This window comes from Pogona vitticeps, chromosome 4, assembly GCF_051106095.1.
Source record: "Pogona vitticeps strain Pit_001003342236 chromosome 4, PviZW2.1, whole genome shotgun sequence".
NCBI classification, from domain to species: domain Eukaryota; kingdom Metazoa; phylum Chordata; class Lepidosauria; order Squamata; family Agamidae; genus Pogona; species Pogona vitticeps.
Window position 1 is genome coordinate 232,426,225 of NC_135786.1, and position 20,123 is coordinate 232,446,347.

The following is a 20,123-nucleotide window of genomic DNA, read 5'->3' on the forward strand; positions in this document are numbered from 1 at the left end:
ATTTATTTATACATACCCCGCCTATCTAGTCATTTCAACCACTCTAGGCGGCTTACAACATAAAGCATAACAAGTTCAAGAAAAATTTATAACAATTAATTAATTAAATGATTCTGCAAGATGGGAAAAATACAAAATAAATCAAATAAAGAGGGGAAAAAAGGAAAGAGGTCAGGAATTAACTGGAAGGGAAGGCCTGCCTATACATCCATGTTTTTAGTTGGTTCTTAAAAGTACCCAGCGAGGTACTTTCCAGCCAGTTCCTTTGCCTGCCATTCATTCATCCATTCCAGTTGGGGTAAGTAGCACATGGCTTGGTCAGGGTTTAGTGGTGCCACTCTTTCTAGTGCTATCTGTTAGGTGGGTGCCTTTCTTCATGCACAACTCTAGGATTCTGCCTGCACAACTAATGATATCAAGGGGTAGGACTTCTGAAGTGGGGAATGTAGGCATGATCGTACCCCATGAGGTCGTCTAACCCTATGAATTGGTCCATGGGGAATATTCCTTCCACTGTGACCCATTCTGTCTCCCACACTTGATGTAGGTAACAGAGCTGAGGCCAGACATCTCAAAGAAGCATTTTAGGGGGAGATAACAGAGGAAGCAGCCAGCAATGTTGTACCCATCATAAGAAGTATTGCCATAGAGTTGGCCATTCTGCTTGGCAATTATTTCTTCTCCCTTTATTAGATGCCCTTTCGTTTTTCATGGGAGGGGGGAGCATGGAATCATTCCCTCTAAAATATAGTTTGATTAGTCAGATGCTAATAGTTCTGTTGAAATAGGACCATAAAGAAGAGGGATCTGTAAATATACTTAGGTGCATCTTGAGTTATGAAGATATTCAACACATTTAAACACCCACCTACACCGACTCCACTGTAATGAATATTGGGTGTGCTTAGTGGCCTCCTATTAGCCACATGGTGCTCCATGCCAGGTATAAATGAAAATAGAAAAATAGAAATGGGAGGAGAGAGGGGAAGGAAAGGGAAAATAAGGGAGAACTAGACTGCCTGAACTGGTTTCTGGAATAGGAAACACTTCAGAACAGGTTATTCCTCTTGTGGGGAAAGCCCTGTTCAGACTATCTAAATAAGAACATGGGAAAGAAGGCAGGATGATAGCCTCATCTTCTCCATCACGGCTTTGCTTACATGGAAATGGAGAGCCTGTTTACATCTCTCAAAAAACTTCATAATATGCAGCATTTTAATTTTAGCTGACTCAAGTCATGTGGTATTTGAGTCATTTCCTGAGTTCCTATTGAGTAATTGAACTGCTCCCTTTAAAATCCAGCTGTAAGGTTCACAATGGGCTTAAATCTATTAAGAAAACAGCTTGCTAAAACGAACAGCCCTCTGATGGCCGTTTATTTTAACTTTCTTCCTAAGAAAATAAGTCAGAGGAAAATAAATATGACGTTAAATATGAAAATAAACTTTGGATGTCATTGTGTGAATGTGAAACTAAGCCCAGTTTTTAACTTGGGTCAAATCCCAGGGTTTTTTAGGCTATGTGACCAGGCTCTGAAGCATCTGAAGACAAATCATACTTGTAAACATTTCTCAGAAGTGATAAAACAGGCTGTTGTGAAATCTTGAGACAGACCGTTGAGGATTTTTTTTGCCCTTGCAAAAGTTCTCACTTCACTACAAGAACAAGACAAGTGTTTTCCCCCCCACCACACTTCGGTTTCCACAATTTTCATAAAATGCCCTCGTACAGAATCAGCATCTTTGCCTTTTGTGAAGCAAGAAGTACATCCATTATGAGCACAACTGGCTGGTTGATCCCAAAAATGTAAACGACCCATTAGATGCTTCTAATTCTTTAAATTTATTTATTGATTTATTTATTTGATTTATACCCTGCCCATCTGGCCTAAAAGCAGCTTTGTTTCCACCTCCCAGAATATATATATATAAGTCAGGGCAATCATGTCACTTGGTATAGTGCTAAAGCTGTCTCACAGAGAGGCGAGGGGGCATGGTCACATGAGATAATTATGCCCAAGTTAGATTGCAACTTAATTTGGTGGTCATATAATGCATAACCATTAACAATTCATTGTACAGGCCACCAGTGTAAGTGCAGTTAAGTTCCACTTGCCAGGAATAATCTTCTTCTTCTTCTTCTTCTTCTTCTTCTTCTTCTTCTTCTTCTTCTTCTTCTTCTTCTTCTTCTTCTTCTTCTTCTTCTTCTTCTTCTTCCAGCACCATTTTGACAGTATGGTGTGTGCATACAATCTTACCAATACTTTTTCAAAGCAAATTCACTGAGGAAGGCAGCTGCCATTACTCCCATCCGGCTGCCTTTCTATTTATTCTTTTTTTCCCCCTGCACCTGGAGTGTCATTATGTTGGTAAACTTATGCAAACAGCTTTAAAGACATTGGTAGGTGTTGCATCACTGGGAAGTGACACAGCCTGTGGGTAGGGGTGCCAGGTGGGGGTGCCAGGACCATTGGGTGCAATGCATTGCTTCCAGAGGGGCCAGCACAACAAAGGAAATTCTACCGATCACAAAACACTACCTGAAAGAGAGAGAGAGAGAGAGAGAGAGAGAGAGAGAGAGAGAGAGAGAGAGAGAGAAGTATGAAAAACTTACATTTTTTTTTACTGTAACTCCAAGGAAGACTTCTGTCTGCAACTGGGGGGGATATACTGTTGCACTTAACTCATAGAAATATTTATAATACAATTAAGCCTACTTACTGCTTTCACTCGGAGGTACATAATCTTCTCAGCATGACCAAAAGGAAGCTCTCGTTCATCCTAGGAGCAACCTGACCAGCCACAAAGGAGCTCAATTCACAAGGTAGCTCCCTTTATTTAGTTTATTATTTCCCCGTTTGGTCTCCAAACTGAATCCATCTCATTAACCACAGCAGGATGAGTCCAGCTGACACCTCTGCCCTTGTTTATGAGCTTGTCTCTCAGTGCCTCTAATGTTCAAAGTTTAAATAAATTTAATTTGATGGGGATGGAGGACACCCTCGGGGCTCTTGGCTCGGAACAGCTCAGGAAGATGCGATTTTGAAATGGAAATGAAGGAACACAGGGCCAGTACTGCCTCAGAGCAAACGGGAGAATAAATTCAAGAATCCTGAGTACCGTACCTACTAAATCTATAGCGACAGTTTAAAATAATCTAAATAATTGAATGTGGGACCTAGTCAGCAGAATTTTGGGAGCACCAAAGGCTAGTTTTGAACAGAGTTTGGAAAAGGTCATGTTTCGACTACAATTTCCATAATCCCCAATCAATGTGATCATGATGGCTGAAGAAAACTGGAAGTTGCGTTTCTAAAAGTCACTTCTCCAAGATTTGGTTCTGGAGACATATCTGAGCTCCCTTGCCCTTCCCGCCCACCCTTCACTCCTAACATTTTCAACATCTTCTGTGACCCCACCTCACGTCTCTTCAGGTCTCTGTTTACACTCTTCATTCATAGTCCCCTGTTATGAACAGTGATATTCATGCCATTCCAGTCAGAATAAATATTTATGAAATAACATGTTATTGCTGTTGTTGTTGTTTAGTCGTTTAGTCGTGTCCAACTCTTCGTGACCCCATGGACCAGAGCACACCAGGCCCTCCTGTCCTCCACTGCCTCCTGGAGTTGAGTCAAATTCATGTTGGTCACTTAGATGACACTGTCCAACCATCTCATCCTCTGTCATCCCCTTTTTCCTCTTGCCTTCACACTTTCCCCAACATCAGGGGCTTTTCCAGGGAGTCTTCTCTTCTCATGAGATGGCCAAAGGATTGGAGCCTCAGCTTCAGGATCTGTCCTTCCAGTGAGCACTCAGGGTTGATTTCCTTTAGAATTGATAGGGTTGTTCTCCTTGCACTCCAGGGGACTCTCAAGAGCCTCCTCCAGCACCACAGTTCAAAAGTATCAATTCTTCGGCGGTCAGCCTTCTTTATGGTCCAGGTCTCACTTCCATACACGACTACTGGAAAAACCATAGCTTTGACTATGCGTACTTTTGTTGGCAAGGTGAGACTGATTGGCAAATAAGGTAGCATTGTTTCAGGATGCCAGCTGCACATACTTGGGCATGAACAAGTTTTGAAACTGAGTCTATCTTGTTCAGTATCAGAGACCAATAAATCAATAGGACCCAGTTTCCCACAGGGCAAGTGCTAGAATCAATGCTCTGATGGGGAGGAGCACATCACTCCAAGATTTGGGGTGTGTAGAGCCTTTGCCCCACTTCAGTCATGACTGTTTTGTGGTAGCCATCAGAACTCAGTGGAGTCCCCAAAGTGCTCGTGTAACCCTATAAAAAATGGTTCAGCCCTTAGGATGAGTAGGACTCTGCGTAAGAGATCTGAATCAGAAAGTGTGGGAGAACTGAAGAAGCCAGAGTTGCTGTTGCCACTTAAACTGTTAAGGCCCTTGCCAACTTGGTCTAGTTGTGTTTGTGTTGGAGGGGTGAATCTACACAGTGAATTCATGCAGATGCAACCAAGTTGATATTTTATTCTAGGTTTTTGAAGACTCTGCGAGTGGAGCCGATTCTTCGGTGTTATGGATATCCAACCCAGTCGAGGAAGACGTCTTGCATTTTCTTCTGAATTTGAAATTCAAAAGGAGACCTGAACTTTGTAATGTCCATGTTGGTGCTTTTGCCGAGGGCTTGGGGCACAAATTGTCACGTCTGTTGTTTTTATAATCACTTCTCAGTTAGATAACTGTGAATAAGAAGAGACTCATTTTCTGAAATTGTGTTTGCAAGGTTCATCAGCAGATATCTAAGTAAGCAAACAGCCTCATAGAACGAAAAAACGTCACACATGTTGACACTGGCCCATTGGGGGGGGAAATGCCTTTGCATCCAAAGTCTACAACAAGCTGTATCTGGCTCTGAGGCCCATCAAATGATTGAAGGCTTTTATTAAATAAAGAATTAAAAGGAAACCTTTGACTTGCTAGATTTTCCCAACTGGAACTCACACATTCCCTGCACTGGTTGGGGCTTCTGGCCATTGAGGTCCTATATTATATTTGTACGACAAAAATTTTCTAGCTTCTGCTTTAATGCATTTGCTAACTCTAGATACTTTTTGAGATATTGGAAGATGTGTGAAATAATTTAAAATTAACTAAATGAAAAATAACATGGCCATATTTTATATTTCTTTTCCTATCTTTTTTTTTTAAAAAAAATTAAAATATTTTTAACTCATTTTTCTCCTTAAAAAAGACACAAGGTGGCTTACAACAATACAAAGAAGGTTTTCAAACTAACAACAGTGAGTATACAATGTGGCTGACAGTGAGCTTACCCTCATCATTTATTACAGGAATTGATTAGAACCAAGACAAGTCAACAGAGTTTTTTTTCTAAAAACCTCCCCAATTATTTATTTATTTATTTATTTATTTATTTGATTGATTTATACCCCGCCTATCTGGACCGATGGACCACTCTAGGCGGCTAGAACTGGAACTAGAATAAAACTAGAACTTAGAATAACAAGGAAAAGTTTACACAGATCACGCCAATTACAGTTACCACTTACTAATTAATCAGCTCAAATATCAGTTCATTCCTCTACGAATTCAACAATTAGAATAATTCAAGCTCAAAGCCATGCTTTTCTGTTCAGCTGTGCATTTGCTTCACTATTATTTAATATAGATATGTATATATTTCTCCATTCCTTCTGTGATTGCCTGTACCATATCCTTTGCTTCCTGTTAATTTCTTGACAGAATCCTCATGGAAATCTAATCAGCGAAGATCTAATCAAACTGGATAGAATTGGCAAGGGAAGAAAGAAGGGAATGAGGAAAGATGGTGACTAGGATTACATTCATTTTATCAACTCCACACAGCAGCCAAAGCTGTTCAATGAAGATAAATGAAGAACTCCATCATCTCTCTTTGTAGACTTATTTAAGCAACAGACTGTCGGCTGTACGATTTGTGATGGGTTTACACAGTGGAAACTAAGTGAGATATATCTCGGCTGCCAAACCCCAGCATTCCTATGGGTTTCAGATTTAGTACAATAGAACCACTTTCATTATCTTTGTGTTAGAGATAATGGATAATAAACCATCCTACAGTACCCTAAGGAGACCCTCGTAGACTCCAGAAACACTCCTGCTATACAGGATATGTTTTAAACTTTTCACCTTTCCTCCCCCATTTTTCTGAAGTGCCTATCAATCAAAACCAAAGTGGTTTAACTGTTTCTAAAATCAGTAATTAAGCTTCACTTCAATTTCTTTGTCATATTTCTTTGGAATGAAAGGGAACACAGAGAGCATATTTCTGGATTAGTGATAATTTCCTTGGCTTTTTTTTTTGAGAAGAACATTCCAAAACATGGACATTTCTTCATAAATGTGACACAAAGATTCATAATATTTGAATATAGGAGAAAGTGAATCCAACAGATATATTGACCTAGAGCAGTGTTTCCCAACCTTGGGTCTCCAGGTGTTGTTGAACTTAAACACCCAGAAACCTTCACCGCTAGTTGTTCTGGCCAGGACTTTTGGGAGTTGTAGTCTAAGAACATCTGGGGAATCAGTGTTGGACAGAAGGCAAATTCCAGAAGCAAAGAGCAGTGGATCAAAAAGTCTTGTTGATGTAATTAAGTGGACACCAGGGTGGAGAAGAAAGGAGAGGTCCCTAAGCCAGAAGAGTCTTTGTGCATAAAAAAACCCAATTGTTATGCCTATTTTTCTAAGATAAATATGATCAATATGTTCTTACTGTTCCCCTTCCAAAGGCTTCTTGAGTCTCCTTAATTTGTTGATTGCTCATTCCTAGATATAGAATAACCTTCCTGAGGAGGAGTGAACACAAATACCCATACACAGCTATACCATGTGTATATGTAATGACACTAAGATGCCAGTAGTTTTTATTGATTTGATTATATTTCCTGAAAGCTTCTCAGGAAAGAAAGTTCAATATGTTCAATTTTTTTAAAAAAAGTTAACTTACTACTGTGAGGCCGTTAGAAGAGCGTCTAGCAGAAATTCTGTTACAGAGATGGGGAAAATTCCTTTGCTATTAACTCCTAAAACATTGGTTCCCATTCTTCGGTCCCCAGTTGTTTTTGAACTAAAGCTCCAAGAGACCTTCGCCACCAGCTGTGCTGGCCAGAATTCCTGGAAGTTGAAGTCCAAGAACATCTGGGGATCCAACGCTGGGAACCACTGCCCTTGAACATGCTAGTAATTCTGGAAGTTTTTAAGAGGGATGTTCTGGATCATAATTCATTCTCTTAGATATAATACTAATACTGATATGAATTGGCCTTCTCAGCCACCCTAGATACTGTATTCAGACCACGTTACCGTAGTCTTTCGAGACTGAAGGATGCCTACAAATATAATACTGCAACGATTCTCAAATAGTAGCAGTAGCCATAATTAGGGCAGTACAAGCTCCCTTCACCCAATTCATTTTGATGTCTGATGAATTGATTTACACCCTGTCTGGACTCAGTCCAAATTCATTCCTGCCCAATCAGGAACCCAAATTTGAACCAAGTTCCAATCATCTGAATCTTCCAGTTTCCTATTAGCCCTGCATGAAGACCCTCCATACTTTTTGTTTGTCTGTGTTTTGCAGAAATGCATGAAACTCAGAGATGTGCTTGACCATTCAGAATGGATGATCACTACCAAACTGCAGACAGGTAGGCATCCGTGCATATGGATGTATGTGCATATACATGCGCTGCTTTCTGCTCATTCGTTCCTGTGATGCCTGTGTGCTCCTTGTGGATTAATGGGCAGAGTTTATGCAATGTGGCTGCCAGGGTCTGAGTCTTTGGGATCATGTCCTGAGCCCTAAGGTCAAGTCTCTATTAAAAATAAGCTTTTTTCCTAGAAAAAAAAGTAAGTTGAGTTGGAGTCGGAGTCAAGTCACTGGTGCATATTAAGACCTACTTGACAGGGATTCCCGCAACTGTAGTCCCCATCTCTGCTGGCTGCTGGCACTGCTATTACTACTTAGATCATCTGAACATGGAAGACTCTTTGCATGCCTTATCATGGTGTATAGTCCACAACAACCCTGCACTACATGAATGCATCAGTGTGAGATATGACCTATGGTTAAATTCTGGGTGAGCCCCCTCCCATTTGATCCACAAATTGATCTTGATCAGTGTTATCTGCATCAGGGATGGGCAAAGTGGAACCCTCTGAATGTTTGACTACAACTCCCATGCTCCCCCCCACATGTCCAAAATTGGCTCAGGCTCATGGGATGGCTGTCGAACTGCACTGAGAGGAGTGCATTTTGTACTAGGTGGTGGAGGAGAGGATCTTGCCTTAAGGCGGCCTGTTGAGGACACGGCAGAGAAAAGATTTGTACAAGGAACTAGCTGGTTTATACTTTATACTCTTATCCATTCCATCATACCAGCTTTCCAAGAAATGCCTTACATTTTATTTACAAAGGTGTCCCATATTCGTTTCACAGAATCACTGAGGGGCAAGATATACAAAGGGACTGTTTCATTTCCAATTCAGTGCTATCATCATTAATGCATGCAGAAGGGAAGAAGCCAGGCAAAGCAGGATGAACTGAGAAGCATTTTCCTTTTCTCGATTACAGCTGCTGAGAATAGTGGCGTTCCAGATGTGTGACAGAGACGCCTTTGGTAAGCCACTTCTAAGAGCCTCAACGGCAAAGATATGCTTTCTGTATAAGCCACATCCAAGCACAGCTCACTATCTCGTTACAAAGGAAGCCCAGAGGAGGAGATGGGAAATTAATCCAAAAGGAAACATTAATTTAGAATGCCTACAAAGCAATGTGCTTATGTGTATACAGGAAAATATTAAATAGAATACGCTTGTTGTGGTTCAAAGAGGCATGCCACAAAAGAAAAAAATGTTAGATATTTGTTGGCTCACATACTTCGATGCTGGGGCTTCTCTCTGAAAATGAAACTAGACATGAAGGGGAATGGGTATTTCCTCTGATTATTGACCCACCTTCTCTACTACAATGGGAGTTCCTCAGAGACAGCTGCCTAAGGAGTCTTGTGGTGCAGTGGTTAACCTGCAGTACTTCACCAAAACTCTGCTCACAACCCAGGTTCAATCCCAGGTAGCCTGCTTGAAGTTCACTCAACTTTTCATCTTTCCAAGGTCAGTAAATTGATTACCCAGCTTGCTGTGGGGATGCGCGCAATGTGTAGTCTGCCTAATTAAATTGTAAACTGCCCAGAGAGAACTTTAAGTGCTATGCGCAAGCATATAAACAGCATACAGTGGTGCCTCGCTTAACGACGATAATCCGTTCCATGAAAATCGCCATTAAGCGAAAACATTGTAAAATGAAATTAAAAACCCAATTGAAACGCATTGAAACCCATTCAATGCATTCCACTGGGGTAAAAACTCACCGACCAGCGAAGATCCTCCAAACAGTGGCCATTTTCGCTGGCTGTATAGCGAGGAATCCATCCCTAAACACAGCGGGGAGCCATTTTAAGCACCCGGCAGCCATTTTGAAACTGCCAATCAGCTGTTAAAAAAATTGTTTTGCAAAGAATTGGTTCCTTCCTCAAGCTTTTAATGGATAATTTCCTCCAAATCATTTGCAATTGATTTGCAATTGTTGTGACTGTTTTTGAAATGTTTCTGCTCTTTTTGTTCTTTTCCCTGTCTTTAATAAAATATAAAATTTGACATTGTTGTTTGAGTTGTTGGATTAAGAAGGCTTGTGATATGTAAATCTAGGCCTTGTCTTGATCATCTAGTGAGAACCTGTATGTCTGAGTGTAGTAGTGTATCTACTGTGCAGGGCTGGCAAAGAAACCACAGCACTTAACCTTGTGGATTTGGGGAACTCCCTTGAAGCACTGCTTAGTTGGGTAAGATTAAAGTGTTGCGAAGATGCCAAGCAGGTATATTTCCCAAGCCATCAGCACATTTGGCCCTCCTAGTTTCACCCAATTGAGGACAGCCAGGGTAGTGTGTCTCAGTGGTCGGAGTAGGCTTCCCTGAACCCAGTGATTCTTGAAATGTTTTCTGGTTTGATACTTAAGGATTCAAACAAGAGCTTGCTGGTTGCCAGCACAATCTGTTAGATACAACATCCCTTTTTAGGTAATAAACAGAACCAGGAGGACTCTGTACTCAGAGACACATGCCTCATGTCATTCAAACAAGAGTTCCTCTTCCTCCCCCTGCAAGTCTTAAAGCATTGCACTCTTGCCTCAGTCAATGCTTATTAATCCTTGTTAATTTGTTTTATTTTGCATTTCATCCTAGTTTTGGCAGGAGCGGCTTTGGAGATAATGATCAAAATACTGAAGCACAAAATATTGGAAATAAATAAATAAAATGTTACTGCCTGTTCTTGACTCAAGTGTTCATATCTCATATCCATGAGACACTGCCAGATTTCAAAAGGCTCCTTAGGCCTGGTCTACATTCACAGTAGATCATGTTAAGAAATTTGACATCTGACAGATTAGAAGAAATTTGATTTCTGAAAATTCTGTTCTAGAGATCAGAAAGGACAAGTTACTTACTTAGTTCTGTAGCTTTCCATACACAGAGGTTGAAAAAGTCATATTTTTACACAACACCAAAAATTCATAACCAGCATGGCCAGAACTTGGTTTGGCTTTCTTTCCCCCACTTAAGTTAGAACTTGCTAGAATTTGCATATATCTGAGTAAGAAGACTAGGAAGGACCCAAGATTTAAAACATTTAAATATTGGTGAGACATAGGGTGGACATTTGTCAATCCAAGCAAATGTCTTAGTTCTTTAAGATTTAGCTTTGAAACCTTGAATATTCCACCATGATTGTCATGCTAGACAGTAGGTGACTCTAGTTATGTACAAGTCCCCTGATTTGTTTCTCAAGCCAATTCAGCAATTTGGTATGGATCTCAATGGATCTTTGGTAATCCAAGCCACCCAGTTTGATTTCTGTTCTGGATCTGAATAGATTGAACTCCAGCCCTCCTGTTGACTTGCACTGGAAAACAAAAACAGATATAATGTTGGTTTTCCTTTTTCCGTTTCCTTTTCTTTTTAGTACTGATGTACATGAACTTTGGAGGCGTGGTAAAACTTATATAGATGGAAGTGTATGCACAAAATTTAGCTTCAAAGGTCTACGTATAAAAGCATTTTTAAATTTTAAATCTGCAAGTGGAAAACTTTTAAGTTCTATGGGGCAATTCATTTACTTAGGTATCCATTAATGAACTTTGCAAACACAATTTCGGAAAATGAGTCTATTCTTACTTACGGTTATATAACAGACACAAGCAACGATGGTAACAACAAAACGCTACACTTTGTGCACCCAAGTCCCTTGACAATGACACCAATACAGAAGTAGCCTGTAGAATTTCAAAGTTCAAGTGAAAGGATAGCAAAAATGGGGCCAGGTTGGCCTCCTGTGGGAGGGAGTTCCAAAGTCTGAGAGCAGCCACAAAGAAGGCCCTCTCCTGTGTTCCCACCAAATGCACCTGTGAAGGTGATGGGACTGAGAGAAAGATCTCTCCTGATTATCTTAACATCCGAATAGGCTCAAAAAAAAGGGAGATGCAGTCCTTAAGATAGCTTGGATAGCATTTGGATTGCTTTTTTGATAAGACCTTACAAAAATGAGGGATGAAACTAACTTGCGATTAAAAATAATTTGAACACGGGAGGAAGTGAATCTGGCAAATTCATCTTGCCAACGTGTTCCCCACAAAGCAATGACAGTAGCAATCTGCTCTACATCATCGTTCTCTCTACATCAGTGTTTCCAATAGCTTTCTTTCATTCAAGTACCAGGAGTTAATAGTTTCATTTACCTGCTGAGGCTTATATGTTTTACAAAAGGGTGCACGTGGGACTCCAATGAACCCATAGCCTAAAAGTGAGAATCTTCCAAGTTATGGTTGAAATTTCAGCTTTTATCAACCACAGTCATCAGGGACTATGGGAACTAGAATCAAACAACACTTAGAGGTTCACAGATTTTCTGTCCTTCCTCTACCATCTGACTAAATGGTTTGAAACATTGGCTAGGTTCTACCAAGTAAACCAAGAATAGAGACAATGTGAACCTGCTGATGGTTTTTATTGGAAAGTATTACATTCTTTATATTATTATAAAGAAAAAAAAATTAAAGTTAGGATGTTGATGAGATTTGTGGGTGCCCCAATTTGTTTCATGTCCTGAGCCAACCCAGAGCAATTTTCTTCCCCCTTCTAATTCAACATTTGACCCCTGATCTGAATCAACTTGTAAATCTGGGTTGCCGGTTTCCCATTAAATTGCACTAGAAAACCATAAAGCGTATAATGTTTTGTTTTCCTGTGGCATACATGAAAGTGGGAGTAGAGATGGGCACAAGCCAATTCATCCCAGTTCATGGTAGTTTGTAAAGGCTACAAGCCAGATGCTACTGCTTCCCTCCCCCAGCCTCCTCAGCCAATCAGCCACTCACCAGGCCCAGATGGCTTGCATTTTTCCATCTCCTCGCCTAATCTCCCGTTCAGAACCAAGAGCACAGACCTCTGTCCCACCATTTTGTCTGAGTGGGAGAACAGCCATGAGGGGTGGGGCAGAGAAGCCTGAGATCTTGCCAGGACTGGAAGATCAGTTGAGTTCATCAGGAGAGGCTTTACTATGAGCCCCACTACCTTCACAGCTGTGTTTGGTGGGGACACAGGAGAGGGCCTTCTCTGTTGCTGTTCCCAGACTTTGGAACTCCCTCCCACAGGATGCTAGGCTGGCAGGCAAAGACCTTTCTCTTTGGTCAAGCTTTCTGATGGTGAATGGCTGCCCAAGTGGAGTTTTTAACGGGATTTTGTGCCTTACTGCTTTGATTGGTGTTGGTGTTGCTTTTGTTTACTATGTTTTAGTGTGGTGTTCATTTGAACCTTTTTAGTACGTGTATGCTTATCGGTTTTAGCTTTAAATATTGCTTTTTAAAGATGTAAGCCACCTTAGGTCCCTTTTAAGGAGAATCATGGGTTAAAAATATTTTAAATAAACTAAGTCTGGGAGCAGTAACATAGAAGGCCCTCTTCTACCTCCCACACCAAATGCACCTGTGAAGTTGGTGGGTACCGAGAGAAAGGCCTCTCCCAAGTAAGCTCATAATAGGAGACCTGGTCCATGAGTCATGAATTAATCCATCACTTTGTAGGAATAAGGGCAAGAAAGGTGTATAAAGAACTTTCCTTTTGTTCTCCCGAGTTCTTCCTTTCTCTTTCTCTAATCATGGTGCCTGGTTTAATACACAGAATGCATGGGTGTAGTGCTCTACCGCATTAATACCTTTGGGCTCTTTGCTATGTCCAGTGGTTGCCTCAGAAATGCACAAACACCCCACTTCACTTCCATTTTATGCATTTACCCAAAGGGTGTGCACATGAACCCTTCCAAGCTTCACCAAACCAACTCTCTACCGTCAACATCTCTGACAACCGTTAGTCCGTGTTGTAAAAATCCCCAGGGGCCTGACAGATGCTGTAGAGTGCAAAGTTGTCCCACGGCAAAGGTGACAGAAGGAGGAAGGGGAATCTAGGGATTGCTATCATTCTTGTTCTGCATGGGGTAACTGGTTGAATTCACACCACGGGAAGCTGCTTCATAGCACATTCCACTGGCGATGATTAGACCCGACACATGTCACCTCAAGTCTTTCTGCCCTGTGGAAAAAGCCGAGGCTGAGTTCAAAACAAGCTCATGTCCCTCACAATTATTCTTCCACTGATAACATGTTTTTTCCCTGCCTTTCGCCACCATCTTGCTGTTGCTTAGGTTGGGGAAAAGTAACGCCTAGATGTTCTCAGTCTTCTGCACTGTTGTGTTGTTTTTTGTTTTTAATTTGATAATACAATGTCTTTTTGTTTGTTATATCATGTTTTGCTAATCGTTTCTTTTGACACAAACCACCCAGAGTAGCACTAATTGGGTGGTATGCAAGTCTATGAAATGGAAGGAAGGAAGGAAGGAAGGAAGGAAGGAAGGAAGGAAGGAAGGAAGGAAGGAGAGACAGGCAGACAAATAAGTAGGTAGATAGACAGACACATAACTTTTTAAGAGGCTAATGAGGGAAAAAGTAACGCCTAGGTGTTCTCTTCCACTCTTTGAAGATCCTGGAAAACCAATGAAAATAAAACGGGGCAAGGAGAAGAGACACAAAATGTTGTTCCCACGATTCTACTTCCCAAACATCATCCTAGGACAGCATAAATTGTGAGGATTCCTCTCTTCTAAATGAAGGTGGATATATGTGATGAATATAGTAAGCTGTTCATACCTGATGGGAACATTAGTCCATCCAGATCAGTACTGTCAGCTTTGACTGGCAGGAGCACTCGAGGGTTTCAGGCACAGGCTTTTCCTGACATACCTGGCTTTGGAGGCCTTGTTCGTGGGCTTAAGGTCAACGACACCTTCTTAAGGTGAACTAGACTGGCTAGCATAAGTGAGAGAGCACTCTTCAGGCAATGGACTTAGACAAAGGAGATCTAATTGGATTCATCATCCTTGAAGATTATTCCATTTCATTTTCCTTTTAATTAATGATGCTGCCTTGAATTTGAACAATTTATACTGTTTCTGCCCCGTTCTCTGTGTGTATGTTTGATGGTTATTTAGTTGGTTTTTCATGTAGACTGGAAAGCATTTCAGAATGCAGTTTTAGAATAGTATTGAATTCATTTTAAAATTATATGCTAAATTTCACTCTTTATATCTGCCATCTAGGGAGGGTTGTTCACCCTCAAAGGTGCCACAGGAATGCTAGAAACAGATAGTTACAGGGAGAGATTAAGTTCTTCAAAAAACCCTCTGCTGTATGAATGTGGAGTACTATGATTCTGTATCAACAATTCAGAACACCAGGAACTGGCCCAATATTGCTGCACATTATCATGCCTGCGATGCCAGCAGGAAAAAGGATGCCAAACTTTACATAGCAAAGGGCAGCCTGAAAGTTGACAATACCAATGGTAGCAGTCAAGATGGTCTACAGGATAACCCTCTTGTGCTCATTGACATTCACAAAGTGACATCAAGCAGGGAAAATCCCAGAAGGTGACTCCCTTTTCATCAGTTAACGATCCATACAGTCCCTTTCAGCTCTGCAGTTCTAAGATAATGATGATGATGATGATTAACTTGAGATGATAATCAGCGTGTCAATTAACATCTCAAATTTACCATATTTTTCCATGTATAAGACACCCCCATGTATAAGACACCCCCACTTTTCTAATCTAAAATTACGAAATCTAAGTGGGGCTTAGCAAGTGTAGGGGGAAAGGGATCAAAGCACTACAGGATCGTTTTGATCCCTGCTTTCCCCTCTCCTCAGCTTACTTCCATGTATAAGACAACCCTCAATTTTTAATCTAAAGATTTTAGACAAAAGTTTAGTCTTATACATGGAAAAATACGGCAAACACATTTGCATATAACTGAAACCTCAGTACAAGTGCCATGAAATTAAGTGCTAGTTTATCAACAGTATCACCATTTATGGTCCAAACAAATGCCCAACCTTGATGCCTCACCTCTGTTTTCCATAACAAAAAGACAGTATGGCTGCTGCTTCTCCATTCATGTAAAGGGAGATGTTTCCACTCTTGTTCCTCCTTCTGCATTTCATACTAATCTGTTTCCAGGGTCCCCCTAACCTCTTCAGTCAATGTCCTGGGTTAGATGATTCTTGAGAGTAGGTGAAGACAGGAAAGCTCCTTTATTCTCCATGGATGGAACTTGAAAAAGCAAGACAGTGTGTTCTCCTAGAGCTGCCCTTTCTCAAAAATTGCACCATGTGCGGCAAAGCAGTCTTAAGTAAAGCTGAGGGAGGCACGATCTTGATTCCCTGCTGACTCATGGTGGCCACCTCTTGGTAAGGAAAAAATGTTTATTTTACTTCATGTGGGAAAGAATGTACATGTCCCAGTTTTCAGTGGGTGGTGGTTGTTTTGATTGGTTGTTCATTGAAAGATGAATATTGTTCATTGCACAAAAACATCTCTCAAGATTGCTCAGAAAACATCAACGAATTACCCATTCAACTGTGGTAATAATAACAATAAAAGAAAACAGAGGGATTACAATGACTAACAAGCACTAAAATCAACCACATACTGGAACAATTACCTCCCACAGGGGGTCTGACTAGCCCCATCTTTGTTGTCCTTCCACAAGCAGGCAAAGATCTTTCTCTTCAGGCAAAGGCATTTCTCTTCAGGTAAGACTTCCCTCAGTAACTAGTTACCTGTGTGTGATTTTTAGATGCATTACGGCCGTGACTAGGTTTTTAGCACTACTTGTGTTTTCCATTTCTCAGAGTGGCACTTGTGGGTTTTCCCCCCATTAATATTTTGTATATTTATTCTTAGCTTTAACATTGCCTTTTAATTATGTAAGCTGTCTCTTCATACTAATCATTCTTACCTTTAAATATGATCTTTTAATGATGTAATCCACTGCTGTATGCTCAGTGGTTTCAGCTTTAAATATTGTCCTCCAATGTTGTAAGCTCCCTTGGGTCCTTTTCAAGGAGAAAGGCTGGGTTAAAATATTTTAAATGATGAATAAATAAATAATTCCATCGAATTGCCACATATCCCATAACTCAGTGCAAATTAGAGCTCTAACAACCCAAGACAGTTGAAGGCCTGATGAGTTGACACGAGGTCAGCTTAATGGGCTGAACTCAAGCCCTTCCTAGTCTAGAATTTACTTAAGAGTGACCCTCAACTTGGCCTGGCTGTATGCTAGCAAGATGGCTCTTTCTCTGGGTTGGAGCAAGGTTCAATCCATCGTAATTTAGTTCCTCATTCCCTGTCAATCATTGACTTTGCTTCTGGTTGAGCCTAGCTAGGCCAGCAGTTCTCTTAGTAGACTGTTCGTTCGTTTAGTTGTTTAGTCGTGTCCGACTCTTCGTGACCTCATGGACCAGAGCATGCCAGGCCCTCCTATCTTCTACTGCCTCCCAGAGTTGGGTCAGATTCATGTTGGTTGCTTCGGTGACTCTGTCCAACCATCTCATCCTCTGTCGTCCCCTTCTCCTCTTGCCTTCACACTTTCCCAACATTAAGGTCTTTTCCAGGGAGTCCTCTCTTCTCATGAGATGGCCAAAGTATTGGAGCCTCAGCTTCAGGATCTGTCCTTCCAGTGAGCACTTAGGGTTGATTTTCTTTAGAATTGATAGGTTTGTTCTCCTTGCAGTCCAGGGGACTCTCAAGAGCCTCCTCCAGCACCACAATTCAAAGTAGACCATCTACCACTATTCTTAGTACTTAGTACTACTACTATTCTTAGTAGACCATCTACCAGCAAATCTCTAAGACCACACGCCCCCTAGGGGCAATTTCTGATACTACAAGACCAGTTTTGCCCATTCCTACATAGGAACTTGGATTGCTCTGTTACTAGAGCAGAGTAATCTATTGATCAAACTGCTAGTTTGTGGCACTATTGTTTTAAAAGGATGGATCAATCCTAAGACATCAACAGCTAAAATTTCTTTTTTTAAAAAAAAAATTCACATTACTGTAGCGAGTTAGGTAATTTGTAAGGAGTTGTTGAAAAATAATTTTGTAAGGGTTAGAAAATAAATTAACATAGCTCTACAATATTTTCCCATGGGACAACGAGGAAGGAACAGAAGAAGTGCAAGATGCAAGGAGACCCTCTTTTCATTCTGTATTTGCCCTCTGTGGAATTTACACATTCTCTGCTCTCAGTAGAGACTGCTATGTTTATAGCTCACTTTAAACATAAAAATGAACATATGAAGGACTCTGGATAGCTGTGACATTTGAAGAAAGGCCTCTTGAGAAAAACAGAAGTGATAGCATTAAATATAATCACAACGAACGCTTGATCACCAGAGCTCTACAAAAGCAATAGGGGGAAAAAAGGTATTACTGAGAAGTGTTGAAGCACATTCGCAAAATATCCAGACAGATCTTTCGCTGCCTCTCTGTTGAATTCATGTTTTGCTTCATGATGCTTTTGGAAAGCACATAATCTGTGATCTTTCCAGTTTGGTTTGTGGAAACAAGTTTTGTCAGTCATCAGTAACAGGGGTTTGGACAAGGGGATTATTCATGTATAAGCCAGGCAAATACAGGCGGATCTAATTTTGTATGTTTGAGAAGTGGAACTTACAATATGTGTTTGGGGTCTGCTGTTAATTTGATGGCATTTTGTACAGGTGGTATAACTTCCTGCAGAGGAGGAAGGTGGGGAAAATAATCAGAATTCCTTGTCTGCACCTCTCATCAGCTCCCGTTTTGCCACACTTTTGTTCACGTTTCCTTGCAGAAAAGGTAATTTCTGCCCCTTTATTTAAAAGAGCCTGAGAGCTAACCAGAATTGTAATTAGTAGAGATGGGTACTGACTGAATCACAAAGCAGGGGGGGAAAAACTGACAAACTGGGCTGGTTTGTGGTTCAGTTCATGACCCAGTTTGGAGATCCTGTTTGGCCAAAGCAAAACGTAATGTCAAACTTCCTTTCCCCCCCCCATGCTTGCTGCTGTGTTTTGATCAGCAAAAGGAGATACCCCCCCTTCCCACTGCCCCCATTGCCTGTCTGCCTGCTCCTGCCATCTCCTCCACTGCCACCATGACAGCGGGCCACTGCCACCCCCCCCACCGCATGAACCAGGAAAATAAATCACAAACTGGTTTGTTTTTTTGGGGGGGGGGTTCATCATGGTTTGTGGTTCAGACAAAACCCACGAACCATCAGGAACCACCAGTTTGTGGCCATGCCTAGTAACTAGTAACTTTGTTACCCAGGACTTTGCTTCTGCAGGATGGCTGTACTGGTTCCACACGGAGCCTGCCTGTTTTGGGTTTCCTTCTGCCAGGTGAGGAGCAGCCGGAGGTGGCGTATAAGCTTGGGGTGCACAAATTCTTACCCTTCCAACAGCAGGTACAAAGGCACAATGTATCTCCTTTCAGCAGCACATTTTCACACCCACTGAATTTTTGGTACTTTGGAACAAAGACCCATCTGCCCCGTCCTTGTTACAGCTCAGGAGCTGCCATTCACTAAGGGCAAGGGCTTCCCTGAACAAAACTGGGCTGGCTTAGAATCATAGAATCACAGAAAAGTGAAGTTGGAAGGGGGCCTATAAGGCCATCAAGTCCAACCCCCTGCTCAATGCAGGAATACAATCAAAGCAGATCTGCGAGGTGGTTATTTTTTTCTTGAATGCCTCCAGTGTTGGAGCACTCACCAACTCCCGAGGTCACTGGTTCCACTGTCGTACTGTTCTAACAGTTTCGGGTTTGAGAGATCCAGCTATTCCTAGCACAATGAGGACCATGTTTCCCCCAGTCTGCCATGCGTGTGTTAACATTAAAACACACCAAGCCTAGTTCAGCACCACTGCAATTGAAATACAGAAGTTCAGCTCCAAACTTTTGAAAGTAAAGCCCTCAAAATCTTAGGTTTCAAAACAAACATCTGCCAGTTACAGCTTGTTCCATGTATTATTTACCTCCCAGTAAGGGTGAGTTTTTCCCCATTCCTGATTAGATTAAGCATCCTTCAGTCTCAAGAGACTAGGGTAACGTGATCTGAATAGAGGTCTTGGAACAGCGCCTAGTGTGGCTGAGAAGGCCAGTTTGAGAGTGACAATCCCTTCCACACTGAAGACAAATACAATCTGTCCCCTGTCCAGCTCCCTGGTTTTGCTGCTTTGCCTCAGCCTGCTGGACAAGGGTCTCTTCAAATTGGGAGAGGCCATGATGCACCGCCTACCTCCAGGCTGAACGCTCAGATGTCAGGGTTTCCCATCTGTTGAGGTCCATTCCTAAGGCCTTCAGATCCCACTTGCAGATGTCCTTGTATCGCAGCTGTGGTCTCCCTCTGGGGTGCTTTCCCTACACTGATTCTCCATACAGGAGATCCTTTGGAATCCGACCCTCAGCCATTCTCATGACATGCCCAAGCGAATGTAGACGTTGCTGTTTCAGTAATCTATGCATGCTAAAGATTCCAGCTCGTTCTAGGGCTACTCTTTCCTTTTCGATTTCAAAGGAAAAGAAATTAATAGCATTCAGGAAACTTTCATAAGAAGAAGTGGAAGGGATTCCCAGTGTGGTGTACTGGACAGCGTGATAG

At 41.5% G+C, this 20,123-nt stretch overlaps 1 long non-coding RNA gene across 1 annotated transcript; it reads right to left on the reverse strand.

Moving 5' to 3' along the window:
- Positions 1-1,844: 1,844 nt before the first annotated feature.
- On the reverse strand, positions 1,845-15,735 carry LOC140706417 (uncharacterized). The gene is made up of 2 exons (XR_012086059.2): positions 15,542-15,735; positions 1,845-2,539 (listed from the first exon to the last, which is right to left on the reverse strand). It is a non-coding gene; the product is annotated as an uncharacterized LOC140706417 (long non-coding RNA).
- Positions 15,736-20,123: the final 4,388 nt, after the last annotated feature.